The sequence below is a fragment of the Rousettus aegyptiacus genome, unplaced genomic scaffold, assembly GCF_014176215.1.
Source record: "Rousettus aegyptiacus isolate mRouAeg1 unplaced genomic scaffold, mRouAeg1.p scaffold_m13_p_18, whole genome shotgun sequence".
Lineage (NCBI taxonomy): Eukaryota > Metazoa > Chordata > Mammalia > Chiroptera > Pteropodidae > Rousettus > Rousettus aegyptiacus.
Genome location: NW_023416293.1, coordinates 227,843 through 242,522, shown reverse-complemented (window position 1 = coordinate 242,522; position 14,680 = coordinate 227,843). Strand labels below are relative to the sequence as shown.

The following is a 14,680-nucleotide window of genomic DNA, read 5'->3' as shown; positions in this document are numbered from 1 at the left end:
GCAACGTAAATCTAGAGTTCAAAGTAATTTAAAAGAAAGCTTTAGGCTGTTAGATATGCTTGGTTTGGGTGGAAGTATAGAGAAAACAGTGTTTCATGAGATGTCACAAGATTAGAATTTAAATCCTGGCTCTAACAATTACCAGCATTTAATTTTCCCAGTGTGCTTCTTATCATATGTAAAATGGACTTATTAATACCCAATCTCCCTCATAAATAGTAATGAAATCAAAATGAAATGATGTATCTCAAAATGCTTTGAGATGAAATAAAGAAAATAAAATATTTAAAATTTTAATTAATTTATTAACTGTTTTATTTATTATTAATTACATTTCCAAAAAGAGCAATGTGATTTTGACTTACCATAAAATCTTGTATTAAACATTTGTTATATAGTGATATGAAAATGTTCTTGTTAATTCATTTTATTTCATTGGTCAGTATTAATGGCTGAAAAAGATCACAGATTCCTAGATTAAAAGGAAAGCTGTGCATTGCTGGATGAGTGTACTAAGTCATGATATTTATTTTCTATCAAATTCTCTAATCATGTTCATATTTATCTCGAAATTCATACAGTAAACTTCCATCTTCCCAGATGCCAGTCGGCATCCAAGCAAACTAATTGGAAGGTGCTTCGTTTCCAACAAATAAATTTAAAGCTCTCTAAAATACTTCATTTGGAAGATTGTTTTAACAGGTTGAAAATTTTGGATTCCAAGTTTAAGTGTGCAGAAGTGAGAGGCCTTGGAAGGACTTGTAAATGCATTGTTTCAGGTTAAAAAAATTTTTTTTTGGAGGAATGAAAATATTTCCAAACATCAGTTTTTCAAATGTTCTCTAATCATATAAGTTTTTCTCCTGAAAATTTGTTTTTCTCACTTATTTCTCAAAAGTCACCTTCACAGTAAAGGAACAAATTAACTACACTTGTTTCGTGAAGACATTTTTTAGGAAGCATACCACCGACTTGTCATTGCAAAATGGTTAAACATTGAAAGACTCGAGTTTTTGTAGAAGAAAATTATGTAACTCATAGCCAGTGTTAAATTCATATAGAAAATATTAGCAAGGCTTACTTTTGTATAATTTGGGGATGTCATCTATATATAAAAAACTCCAATCTTCCAGTAATTCACCAGAATGACCAACACAAAGGGAAGGAAGAGAGCCAACTGCTGCATGTTCTCTAGGCCTTTCAGAAAACATGGAGTTGTTCCTTTGGCCACATACGTGCAAATCTACAAGAAAGGTGCTATTGTAGCTATCAAGGGAATTGGCACTGTTCAAAAAGGAGTGCCCCGCAAATGCTGGCTACCATGGGGAAACTGGAAGAGTTTACAATGTTACCCAGAATGGGATTGTCATTGTGAACAAACAAGTTAAGGGAAAGATTCTTGCCAAGAGAATTAATGTACATATTGGGCATATTAAACACTCTGAGAGCCGAGATTGCTTCCTGAAACGTGTGACAGAAAATGATGGAAAAATTTTTTTACAAAAAGGAAGCCAAAGAGTAAGGTACCTGGGTTCAGCTGAAGCGCCAGCCTGCTCCGCCCAGAGAAGCTCACTTTGTGAGAACAAATGGAAAGGAACTTGAGCTGCTGGAGCCCATTCCCTGTGAATTCATGGCATGATAGATTTTTAAAAAATAATAAAATAAAAGACCTCTAAGAGAAAAGAAAACTCCATCATTTCTTCCTGTCCGCTAAGGAATCACAAGGGTTGTGCATGCCCTACTTTAGAGCTACTGCTCTAACAGTTGAGAAAAGTGTACATTTCCCTACCCGTTAGGAAGCCAGGACATTGCCACTGAGAAGATGGCGTGCAATGGAAAGGTCTGGGTTCTGCTTTTTTCCTTTGTCGAGTACAGTGTGTTGCAGAAGACCACGGGAGCTCAACCTCCCCTCTCCAACATCGCCAGCCACTGAACCACCCAAACTCCAGTCTGCAGGGAGGTCACTTCCTTCTCACCCATCTGCCACTCTCATTTTCATCCTCTCTCACCCCTCACCCACCAGGGCTTCAGGTAGGTGCTTAAGATCTCAGTGCTTTTCAAATTCCATCAGATTCATGAGACTACTCTTAAAATTACTAATTAGAAGCAGAAGGCATACAAATTTATGAGTCAGAGTTTCTTCATCTCTAAGAAGATTCAACCATACATCAAGACCTCTTTCTCTAGGAATCTTTCTATATTTTCTGACTCTCCCAGGCAAAGATGTACCAACTCATAGTCAACTTGAATACTTGCATCGATTCCCCTATATTCTCAATATAAATGTTTTTACTGCACCGTAAATTAATTTATGTTGTAACTCTTTGTTGAAAATATTTATCGAAGAACTTAGGAAACCTATGATCTTCTTTCTCTGAGGGCTCTCGAATACTTTCACTCATTCTCAGATTTGAAACAGAATTAATCTATGTGTATCTAGTGCTGCATACCGTTGAGATGATTTCAAACCTGTTATTATTGACCTTGCTTACCATTTACATGACATTCAATATCTATAAATCGGCATTGCAATGATCTGAAAGCTAAAATTTTAACAGCTGCTAAGATGAATTCCTCTTTAGGTTTTGGCAAAACAATTTGTTTGCATAGTCTTGTAAGTCTGATGGATGCAAGCCCCACTCGCTTTCAAGGCTAAGGTATTTGGGGGGTTCGTTCCTCAGGTGAGAGTCTTAAAAGTTGAGGCACTAGATTTGAGTCTCCAACCCTTCACTTTTCAAGGAGAAGCTGGGAGTTAGGAGTCTCCCCTACCCGTGGTGTGGTGCTGTGCTAGCGGTGGGTTTCCTCTAAGTGTCTCAACATTTCCAGTCCAGTTCAATGTGGGTATTTTCTCATTCACCAAAGTGTGGGAGTCACTCAGCTAGTTTCTGGATTTCTCCGTGCGTAGCTGTACATTTAGGGTGACCACGGGGAGGAGGAAAGCTCGGGATCCTCTCAGGTTGCCATCTTGGACCAGAAACCTAGAAACAGGTCTGGGTCGTGGATTTCGCATCTCATAAAGAGTATTTTTGCCAAGATTATAAAGATTTTTAATTCCAGAAGTTTTATAATTTTAACTTTTACATGTTTGTCTTTATTTAAATTTGTTTTTACGTTGGGAGGTATGAGCAAAGATTTATTACTCTTTTATTTTTTTTTTTGCATACAAATGGTCAATTATTTCAGCACCATTTGTTGAAGAGATCACACTTTCTCCCTACCGAACAAAGTTAACATCTTTGTCAAAACAGTTTCTAGACGAGCACAGCCACCAGAACTTCCCGTGTTGATGGAAACACTGAACTTTCGTGCTGTCTGATACGGTGCTACCTGCCACCTGGACTATACGCTCTTGAAGTACAGATGGAACCACATGTTTAACTTTATTTAAGTTTAATTAATTGAAATTTACATTTAAATAGCCACACCTGTCTAGAAGCCACTCGATTTAACAACGTGGTTCTGGAATCTCCCTTCTATTCTACTGGTTTATATCCCTGTACCAATACCAAACTGTTGTAATTATGAAGCTCTATAGTAAATCTTGAGGTCAGGTAGTGAAGTCTTCAGATTTTTTTTTTTCAAATTTGTTCTGCCTATTTAGGTCATTCATATTTCTATATACATTTTAGAAACAGCTTACCAGTTTCTTTAATAATAACCTGCTACAATTTTGATTGAGATTATATTAAATCTACATATGAATTTTGGAATATCTGGCATTTTACCCATTGAAATGTATATCCTTCCATTTATTTAGCTCTTTTAAAATTTCTCTTGGAAATATTTCGTAGTTTTCACTGTTTATGTCAAACATATTTTATTACATTTATTGGTATTTTATTTTTTTAATATTTGTAAATGGTGTTATTTAAATTTAATTTTTTAAAAGCTTGCCAGTATATGAAATATAACTTATTTTTCTATGTGATTTTGTGTCTTGTGATTCTGTTAAATTCTGTAATTTGCTCTAGTAGCTTTTTCGTTGAGGCCTTAATATCTCTTATATACACAACTACGTCTTCTGCAAAATAAGACAGAAGACTTCAATTTTAGACCTGGCATGTAAGAATATTGGAATTTGTCACTTCATCCTAACTGATACTAAAAGCTGAATAAACTAGAAATCAATTTTTCTTAGATCCATCAGAGAATCGAGACTGAGACAACATAGGGATTTGGACGCTGGATTGTAGAAATATCAGATGGCCAGGGGTAACACCAGGTAAGCTGACCATAAGAATGCCATCACTCCATCACCATTATACACAAAATACGGAAATAGCTGATTATTATCTCTTTTCTAATGGTTTAATTCCCTATAAGTGTCGAAACCACTCTTCCATATGCACAGTGGATCAAGGTTTGAGGACTGTAGAGGGCGATGGTAATAAGTAGTCCTCCTTCCTGCCCACAGCACAGGCAGGAACTTGGTTACCAGGCAATGTGACCAGTAAAGAAATTCTGCCCCTTTCAAAAAGTCCGCCTTGTCCCCAGCTTATAAAAGCAACCAAAAAACGCCAGCCGATGAGTCACTTTGTGGGACCTTCCCTTCTGCTGTGTTGCCTCCCTCCTTCTCAAGCATAAGCTTGATAAAATTCGTCTGGAAATTTTCAGGAGTTTCCTCTTAATTTCTATCTTGGGGAACCCAGGAACCAAAGATGGGTAACAAGACAAGGAGAAGAACTGCTCCCCCTCCCACCACCAAATTTGAGAGAAGGACAGGCAGATACAGAGAATCACAACTCACTGGAGCAGAAATCCATAAGCAGAAAACTCTGTCAGAACTAGTATGGAGGCAGGAAAACCTCAATCGTAATTGATGAATTTCTGGAGGCCCAATGTGAACAAGTCTGAGAATTAAAAACTCCGGGATGGGGGCAGGGAGAGCAAGTCTATGGGAGCCTTACACTTCGTGAGTTGTATCTCCAGGAGTTCTACCAGCCTCTCACAATCAAGATTAGAGAATAATCTCTCATGCTCTAGTCTAGGGAGAAAAAAAAAATAAACATTTTGAAAAATACTAGTGGACTCTGTTTTTAATAACAGGTCTTCTCCCCTCAAAAAAAAAAAAAAAAAAAAAAAAAAAAAAAAAAAAACTACTTTAGCAGAGTCTAACCTGCTGGGGTTTTTATCAGAACATACCTGACCTGAGAGAAGGGAAGTACCCAACTCCAGCCCCCTTAGGCTACCGTAGGCATAGAGAATGTTTCCCTTCCCCCCACATTACACTATCACACTGCTTAACCCCTTTTACCAGTCACTCTTATCTAGCTTTCAACAGAAAATTATAAGGCATACTAAAGGCAAAGGAGTTAAAAGAGACACTCCTGGTCTGCAACTGTTTAAAGAGGGAAGGAATAGCTTAACATTCAACTAAATTATATAGAAATGTCCCGATTTGACAACAAACTCAAATCCTATATATCGCCATCTAAACTGAGAGTCTTGACTATTCTCATCGTGTTCAGCGTGAGGCTAAGCCTTATACCACGTTACTGCCCCATCCTCTGAGAAAACTATCTTTGCAGTAGTTTCTTTCTCTAGCTCTATTCAAACAACTAGAATTTATGCAGACTAATGTTCTTTCTTGTGTTTTCTTCCAGGGATACTTGCTTGAGAAGATTGCCTTTTTGTGATTCCTTCTCTCCCAAAAACATCTAAAGCAATTTAACCATAGGAACAAAATTAAATGAAAGCTTTAGAAAACAAGCCATCCATGCTCCGGTTTGGCTATACTCATATTTTTCCTCAGTGTTTCGTTCTAATTTTGTCACTCTTGATTGGAGTGACAAATGGTATAATCAATAATTGCTCAACATAAAAAAAATTAATGAATTATTCATTTAAAAACTTAATTTCTTGTAAATATGCCATCTGCCTCTCACCATAGAACATTCTTAAGATGGAGGAGAGCAGAGGAATGCACCACTTGAAGTAGACCGAACTGGAGGATTGGAATCTGTGTATACACTACTGTTCTTAGCAGTTTTATTTCTTTATCTTGAAATAATTTAAAAATTACAGAAAAGTAGCAATTATACTCCAAATAATTTTTACCCCAAACCATCTGAAAGTAAGTTGCCAACATGATGCCCATCACTGCTGCCTAATTAAGTATGTGTTTCTTACATACTAGAACAGTCTTTTATATAACTGCAACACAACTCTCAACATCAGGAAATTAACAGATCCCGTTCAGGTTTTGCCAATTGTCTGAATAACAACAAGATGATCCAGTCTCAGGTTGGACTTTCCCTGCCCCAGCCCTGGGTCTAAAATTCCAAGATCCTTGGATCTCTTTAGGGAAAGATGGCATTTAGAAGCCAAATGTTGTTTTCTATGTGTGCTCATTGCTTTTGTGGTGTTGATGCTCTGAGATCTTCCCAGGAGACAGAGCTGAGAGGTGTTCGCATACACAAGTACAAATTTACATAGATATTTATCTCCATATTTAGCTATTTATACATCTAAAATTGTGAGTTTACATCAATACCTCCAACATCAATTCTAGACTATAGAGGTCATTCTCGTTTGCTCCTTTTCCAAACCTATAACTCCTTTCTCCAACAGTGAGAAATCTGGCTCCCATTACCCTTAACATATTTACTTATTTGATCAGTTCCCCACCTGTAACCAATCTTCTATCACTGCCTCCCTTCCCCTACTCTGATGCTCTCTCACTCTGCTCAGGCTCTGATAACTTATGTCATGCTTCTCTCTGCCATCATCTAACGCCCCATCCTAGGATGCTGTCCCTTATGGCTACCTTCCTCAACCTATTTGTAGCTAAAATTTTGAAGATGTTTTCCTGAGGGAATGCCATGCTTTGGGTCCTGTAAGCCAGTTCCCTGGGCTTTCCAGTGATCTTCAAAACTCACTGGTTTGACATAGAAAAGAATAAGCAAATAGTAGCAGCAATTAACTCAGCAGAAGTCGTGTCAAGTTTAAAGTGTGATTCTTTATGGAAGAGTAAATATGCAAGGACCAATCATTCTTTTTTTTTTTTTTTACGCTGTTAAATAAATCCAGGGGTTTTGCACTTGCTTGTTCTCAAGAGTAGAGAACAAGCTTCTGGTAGTTCCTCTTGTGACTTCCTACACAGCTGTCCTAATGCCAGATCCAAGAGGAAAGAACAAGATAACTGGGAAATGTGTCAAGGACAGACCTATGCATAGGCCACAATATACCAAGGGTAGGTAAAGTGTTGTTGGAAAAGAAAAGGTTGATATGCTTCTGGTAACATCAGCAGGAGTTCATGATTCTTCATTCACAGCAGAATTCTATATACTAAAAAGATTCTGAATGCAATATCACCTTTAATTGCTTCTATCAGTTTGAGTTTGCAGTTTCTCCCACTTCTAAGGACACAAATTTAGTATTATATTTTGGAGTACAGCTTCTGTAGATTCCTGAGCCAGGCGGAGAGTAATTTTTTAATAAAACCTGTGATGTTAGTAAGACCAATGTCTTTGTGCTCTTTCAATGAAACAGATTCACAGATTTTGGCTTTAGGTGCTGCCATGATGATGTTCACATTCTAATTTTCATTTATCAGTGTGTTCCCTTCATGACATGTCACTGTGGTATTTAGAGACAATCTCTGGGAAAATCTGTAAGAGCACTTCCTGGGTTAAGTATAGTTGACCTAAAAGATATTGTTTAGAGAGTGTGGAGAACACATACTTCTTATGGTAGATTTCTGAGGTCACTGCCTGAAAAAATTCTAACGATTCCTATTTAGCTCTGACGCCTTTCATGGCACACAATTCCTATTTTCTGTTTAATTCATTTTGTTTTTGGTTTTTAGCTAGCCAGAGAGTTCTACAAATTCATCACACTAAGTCTTTCCAGACTTGGTGATTTCTGCCTCTTTTCTGAGGGTCTATGATTTAGGCTCTGCCATTAGGGAAGAAGGTTGGATTCCAATGACCTCTTTAATTGGAAAAGAAACAATAAACATTTTTTTACAGTTATTTTGCCTCATTAGCAAAATGCTGGAATAAAAATCATACAAAACTCACATTTTCCTCCTTTTCCTGGACCTCTTCTCCCATCCTCACCAGAGAAACTTGATTTTCATGTTACGTTTCTATCCTTGTACAAGTACCAACCAGGCTACAAGGTAAGAAGACCAAATGGAACTGTTCAAATTGTTTACACTGATCCTTTTCTTCTATTTTTTGTGCCTCATTATGCCAGTGCTCCGGATGAAAAGGCCGAGGCGAAAGATAAAATGTAAAACCTAAGTGTTCTAGTGACCATACCAGTAAGAGCTCAGTGGCCTCACGCAAGACTCCACAGTAATTTTTCACCCCCTTGTGTGCTGTGGGACACAATAAGCCCTGGAGAACGTAGGTGAGGCTCCCTTGCAAAGGGGACTCTGGGTCCCTGCCTCCGAACTTGGGTGACAAGAAATTGGTTTCTTGGGAAAATAGAAAGCATAAGTGCTGGACATCAGACTTCCCCATTATTAAAGAGAGAAAAGGCAACATAATTTTAAACTTTCCCCCTTGATTTAGTGTCATCCTTATATTGATGTTTGTATTTGTTGTACTGTAAGATGTCCTTGAGACTTGCCGAACAGTTCCCCCTCAGCCTGCCCTAAGGCGCCAGGCTACTAAACCTTCCTTGTTCTTACGATTTTCTCTTAATTTCCTGGCTCATTCTTCACTGTCAGAAAGTTAGATAACACATCTTGCTGTAAGTCTGTTCTTCCTTAACAGTCGTATTAACTTCTGATTTGTTTTGGACAAATGACCCCAATGACACCCATTTTTAGACATGAATAAAAAATGAACTTGGAAAACATGCATTTTTAGCTAATAAACTTTAGCATTGAAGTTGGACTGCCATTCTGCATGCTCAGAAGCTTTTAACGTTTATGTTAAGCTGCATTTGAGAAGAGGTTATCCGAGGTCTGATCTCCAGATATTATGCTGGATCGTGATTGTTAGAATTTTATAAATTTGACTTTACAGCACAGTTAATCTCAATTAACACACACACACTCTTAGACAGTTTTGCTCATAGTTCAATTGCAAAGGACAGAATCCACTCAAACTGGTCTAAACCAAGAGGACTGCACTACAGACTAACAGAAGGCTGGAGGAGCAGGCTGTCGGCCAAGCTTCTAAGAACACCTCTCAGCTCCTGGACCTATTCTGCTTGTGCCACAAAAAGGAAAAGGGCTGTGACTGCCACTGCAGACTGCAAAACCACACTGTGTCTAGCACACCCCATGCCAGCAGAGCAGATGCCCACAAGCGCTGCGTTTCCCTCCATGTCAAGTCTCACACAATGGATGAGTGAACTCTGTTCCACCCTGAACTCAGCTTCAAGGGATTCTGGGGACTGTAGTTCTAACCCGCTGGCATCAACACCACAGGAGGGAATGTGGGAAAGGATCTGCGGCATGTGCTGAGTGCTGTGCCTCAGAATGCCCCCTCAAATCTAATAATCTTATCATACAGCTCTTGTTAAGGAAATCAAAAATTACCTATCACAAAAGAACCATAAAAAGAAATTACAAATGATGTGCTAATGGCTCAAGTCTAACGAAATCTTTATTCTTTGATATTTTTACATGTGTCTGTATGAGTGTGTATATATGTGTGCATGTATATCTATATATATATGCATATGAAATATGTACACGTGATAAATACATGGTGGACAATGTGATAGGGAGAAGAGTCATGTGGTACCAAATATAACTGATTATGAGGCTCCTTGAGAGGGGCAAAGGGTAGGGAGAAAGCCAGCCCTCGGAATGGCCAGGGGTGGACGGCATTTATTAGGCTGGGTGCTAGGTGCTGATTATACAAAGACAAATGATTTGGTCTACATCCTTGAAAGAATTTATAAAAGAGGGAAACACTCATGAATAAATAATTATAAGGTAGGGTAAATTTTATGCTAGAGAAATACAGCTCCAAATTTGTCATTAAAATATTCCTGAACTGCAGACAAGGAAAGGATGGAGATATAGCTCACAATGCTATATCTGACATTTTTATCTTTAAAATTCATGTGAATTTTGTTGGCTATTTTCTAATAAATATGTAATTAAAAATATATATGTTTTAAATAATGCTATCATTGAAAATATTTATCTTTTAGCTTGTGGACAAAATATTGTTACATTAAATCTATTATTATCAGAAAACAGAACTAAATTGAGATGGGATGATGCTAGATGAGGAAATTATCTTCTCCATCTTGATTTCAGAATATTTCTAAAATCTAGGCCCACCAAGATAGTGTTCTATTAGTAGCAACGTTCCTCAGGATTTTTTATGTGCATTATATCTTTGTGATTTATAACAATAAACTCATTCACCTTATTCAGGTTTTCCTTCTGTTGTAATTTTTTCTCACAAAAAAACAACAATGAAAGCTACGGTACATAAATTCTGGGTAGCACCTTCTTCCAGCTAAGGCAGCGTTTGCATGTACGACAGAATACTGCACAGAAGTGAGTGTTGGGGGTGGGGTGCAGGAGGAGCTGTCCATACCTGGGGGAAGAGTATGCATATTTATCGCTGAAACTAAATAGAGTTGCTGGAACATGTGGTGGTAATAAAATGCAGACCTCATCGCAATTATTTTTCAATTCCCTACAGACCGTACATCCCTTTACTGCCTGTCCCCCAGACGGACGGGCTCCCATTGCCTAGTTTAATTAGTTGCTGCTATGTTGTACGGGCGAATCTTCAAGTCGCTTCCCTCTACAGTGCAGTTTGTCTACAAGATGATTATTTAGTGCACTTTTTCCTTTATAAAATTGATCATTTTGACCACCTCATTGAACATACACAAACACTTAGTAAACTTAATAAACATCATCTTTATGAACATAAGGAACAAAGAAACCAATAAATGAGCCAGCTCCTTGTACCCAGATGCTCATTCAAATGTAACATAAACTACTGGGCTAAATTTGTTTTCCAACCATTTACATCTGTCTGTGGAGAATAACAAAATAGATCATTTGGTAGTACAGGAGTGTTTTTAAACTTTGTTACTACTTTTTGAGTCTAAAACAGCTTAAACCAACTCCACGGTTTCATCATCTTTTCTTCTTTTTCATTACAGCTGATCTTTGCACAATGCAGGACTTAGAGGCACGGACCCCCACGCAGTCCAAACTCCATGTAGAACTTTTGGTTCTCCCAAAAACTTACCTAATAGCCGACTGTTGACTCAAAGCCTTACCTATAACACAGTGGATTAACACATATTTTATATGTTATATGTATTATATGCTGAATTCCTACAATAAAGTAGGCTAGAGGAAAAAATGTTATTAGGAAAATCGTAGGAAGAGAAAATACATTTATAGTATTTATTGAAAGAAAAATCTGCTGACTGTACACATTCTGCAAAACGGGTCTGAAACTAACTTCACAGGAAGCCGCTGTCATTTCTAACGTGCTCATTCAATTGTGTTTAACACGTTGCTCCTGGTCAAGACTTACTTCGTCTTCACTGAGAACATTCTTAATATTATCTTTAAATTTTCACACGTTGATTAGAAAATATCTCCACAATAGAGAAACTTTGCTGCAACAGTTGCTCAGGGCGTTTGAGAATGTGGGGAGCACAGATGGGGCCATGACAGAGAGTGTCCAACAGCCCTGGAGAACCAATCTTTCTAGTCATCTCTAGCCAATAAAAACAATTTACTTCTTGGGCTCTTCCTCTCCCTTACTTATTCATCGTATCAGTTAACTTTTGCCGTGTGACGAATCACCCCCAAATACAGAGGTTTAAAATTACAGTCATTGATTTAATGCATAATTCCGTGGATCAGCAAGTTGAGGGTGGATGCTGCTGAATAATTTTTCTGATGCGAACTAAGCCAGTCTCTTCAAGAGCTCACTAACGTGTCCTGGTGAGCTGATGAATTGTTTGGGGGCTGGCTGACAGTTGGGGGGCCCTGATTTTTCACAGTCTTTCACATGGCCTTTCGTCCTCCAACAGGCTATCCCAGACTTCTTCACATGGTGACGATGTACTAAGACCAGCAAGCCCTTACAGAACTTTTAAATCTATGTTAGCATTGCATTCTACAAATATTAGGATCTTCCCAGACTCGAGGAATGAAAGAAAACTCTACCTCTTCATGGGCAGAGCTACAAAGTTATATTGCAAAGGTGTAGATACAGGGAGGCAAGAATTTTTTAGTCATCTTTGTAGTCTACTGCACTCACATTCACATCTAGATATACAGACACACAATTGGTGGTAAAAAAACAAATTTTGGGAAAAGGGGAAGTGTAATATCATATACAACACAGGAACTCGCTGTGCCTAAGAATAGAGTGTTGGGAGGGAAACGGGGAGTCAGATAACTGAAAAGTAAAGCTTGAACGGAGATATAATAATGGGTAGGTAGAAGGAAATGGGTGTAAAGAAGGGAAGAAGAGGCCCCTAGACTAGAGAAATACACAAATACAGAGAGAAACTTACCGCATAATCTCTTTAATACCAAGGGTGCAGCACCACTCACACGGTGTGAGATAAATCAATGCAATATGCAGCTCTCTTCTCACCTGTCACTTTGCAAAACCTACTACTGAGATTTCAGATATCTCTAAAATCATTTTAGAGAATTAATGGAAATAGAACAGAAATAAACCAACCACATGGTGCATTTCCTGTCAGCTTCCTAAAGAATTATTATTATGTTGATTAGAGATAAATAATACAAAGCATAAACAAATACAATGAGAGGAGAAGAATGAATTCTGCCTAGAAATCCTGAAAGTGGAATGTTCTTTCAAAAATTTCATAGAGGAGACGTTTGAGCCATGCTTAAGAGTGTGATGGATGGTTAAGAATGTCTGTTCACTCAGTCCGGGAGCCTGCTTGGACTGGCTCAAACTGTGAACTGTCAATTTGCACCGTGGATGCATCATCTGTGGTCTACAGTGGCTTTTGGAGACGAGAAACTGGGAGTCAGAAAAATCAGCTCCACTGACTAGTTGATCAGAGATGCATTACGGTGGATTCCCATGACCTTCACTCATACTATCTCTGGTATCTGCTGCTGTTAGTGGTGGGACATACCTGTATCGCTCAGAGCTGAGTGCTGTTCACTCCTTTCCCGCTGAACAAGCAATTAAAAACATAGAAAACCCCAAAGATTATTCAAACAGAACTTTACCTTAGTAACTGGACTCCAAACTACTTAGCAAGAGTGTCAAGTGTGTGTTTAGTAGATGGGGTGATGGAAATTTGCTGTTGGTGCCTTCAGTGTAGCCATTAGCCCCACCTGAATGCATGCCTGGAGCATCCCTCCCCAGACCTTGAGGGCATCCTACATGTCTGAGTTAATGGACAAATAATATGTTCTAGGAAAAAGAGACCTTAACAATTGGATGAGCTTAGTGGGATGTCCCTGGCTACAGGATTACTTCCGGTATGTAAACCCAAAATCTATGAGACAGGGCATCCTGGAGGATATCACATGCACTCTTCACCTCTTTGGGCTATAACTTGAAAGTGTGCCTACCGTGTGTGGGAACCAGCGACACTTCACTTAGAGACCTCACTTATTATTCCACGCCTGATAGCACATGTGCAGTCTTGGAAACCAGGGCCCGGGAAGTCCCACGGGTGTTCCTGACCACCCTTGTTTTGTCTTTGCTTGTTGCCTGACTGCGTCTTTGAAGTAATTAGCAAATCTTGACAGTGGACAGGTTCTGGGGTTCACACCTATCTGAGTTGACAATCTAATCCTGTGTGTTAATCCTTTATTTTATGTGACCCCAGATGAAACTTCTCGCCCTTTATGGAGCTTCGTTCCATCCCAGAGAATCCTTTTTTCATCTGAGGACTCAGGTTGTGTTACTGGGTCCAGCTCAGCACATCACAGCCTGCTGTTTAAAAAGCAAGGTTGACACCAAACCCTACAATTAGATACTGACCCCATTCCTTGTTGGCTGTGTGACTTCATGTGATTGTTTAACCTTTCTGAAATTCAGCTTCCCATCTGTAAAATAGGGATTATGATGGTAACTACCTCATGGAGTTGACGTGAGCTGAGTTAATCACAGAATGTGCTTAGGAGAGAGCTGGCACATGGTGCACTCCACTGGGGCTATTCCTTGACGATTTCTTTTTTAGGAATCTTAGAAGTCCTTAGTGAGAAATAACTCTGTTTAGCTGCCGAGCAGATCATTAGATATGTTTGGACACTATTCATGGAGACAACTTAGACATGAGTCGGCATCTGACACATACAGATCATTTGTCAAATTCATGTATGTATATATCACAGATTGAATTTATTTGGAACTGAAATCACTTATTGAAGCTTAATTTTTTAAAATAATTTTTTAAAATTTTATTTATTTACTTATTTTATTACGGTAACATTGATTAACAAAATCCAGTAAGTTTCAAGTGTATGATTCAATAGTAAGTCATATATATTTTGCATTGTATGTTCACTGCTCATAGTTAGATTTAATTTTTAAGACACCAATTCAAGCTTTGATGGGCTGTTTATTTACTGTGATTCCTCCCAAAGTCAAATATTCAAATTTTGTTTCTAGGATAGCTCACAAAGCAAATGTTTGTTTAGACGGGGTCGATTACACAACCACTCACATAATTTTAAATAATATTACTTAGTTGCTGTAAACTAAATTTTCCCTATGGATAAAGTAATAAA

The 14,680-nt window shown here is 38.3% G+C and overlaps 1 pseudogene; it reads left to right on the top strand.

The window, feature by feature from the left end:
* Nucleotides 1–1,145: 1,145 nt before the first annotated feature.
* On the top strand, nt 1,146–1,639 carry LOC107513992 (annotated as a pseudogene).
* Nucleotides 1,640–14,680: the final 13,041 nt, after the last annotated feature.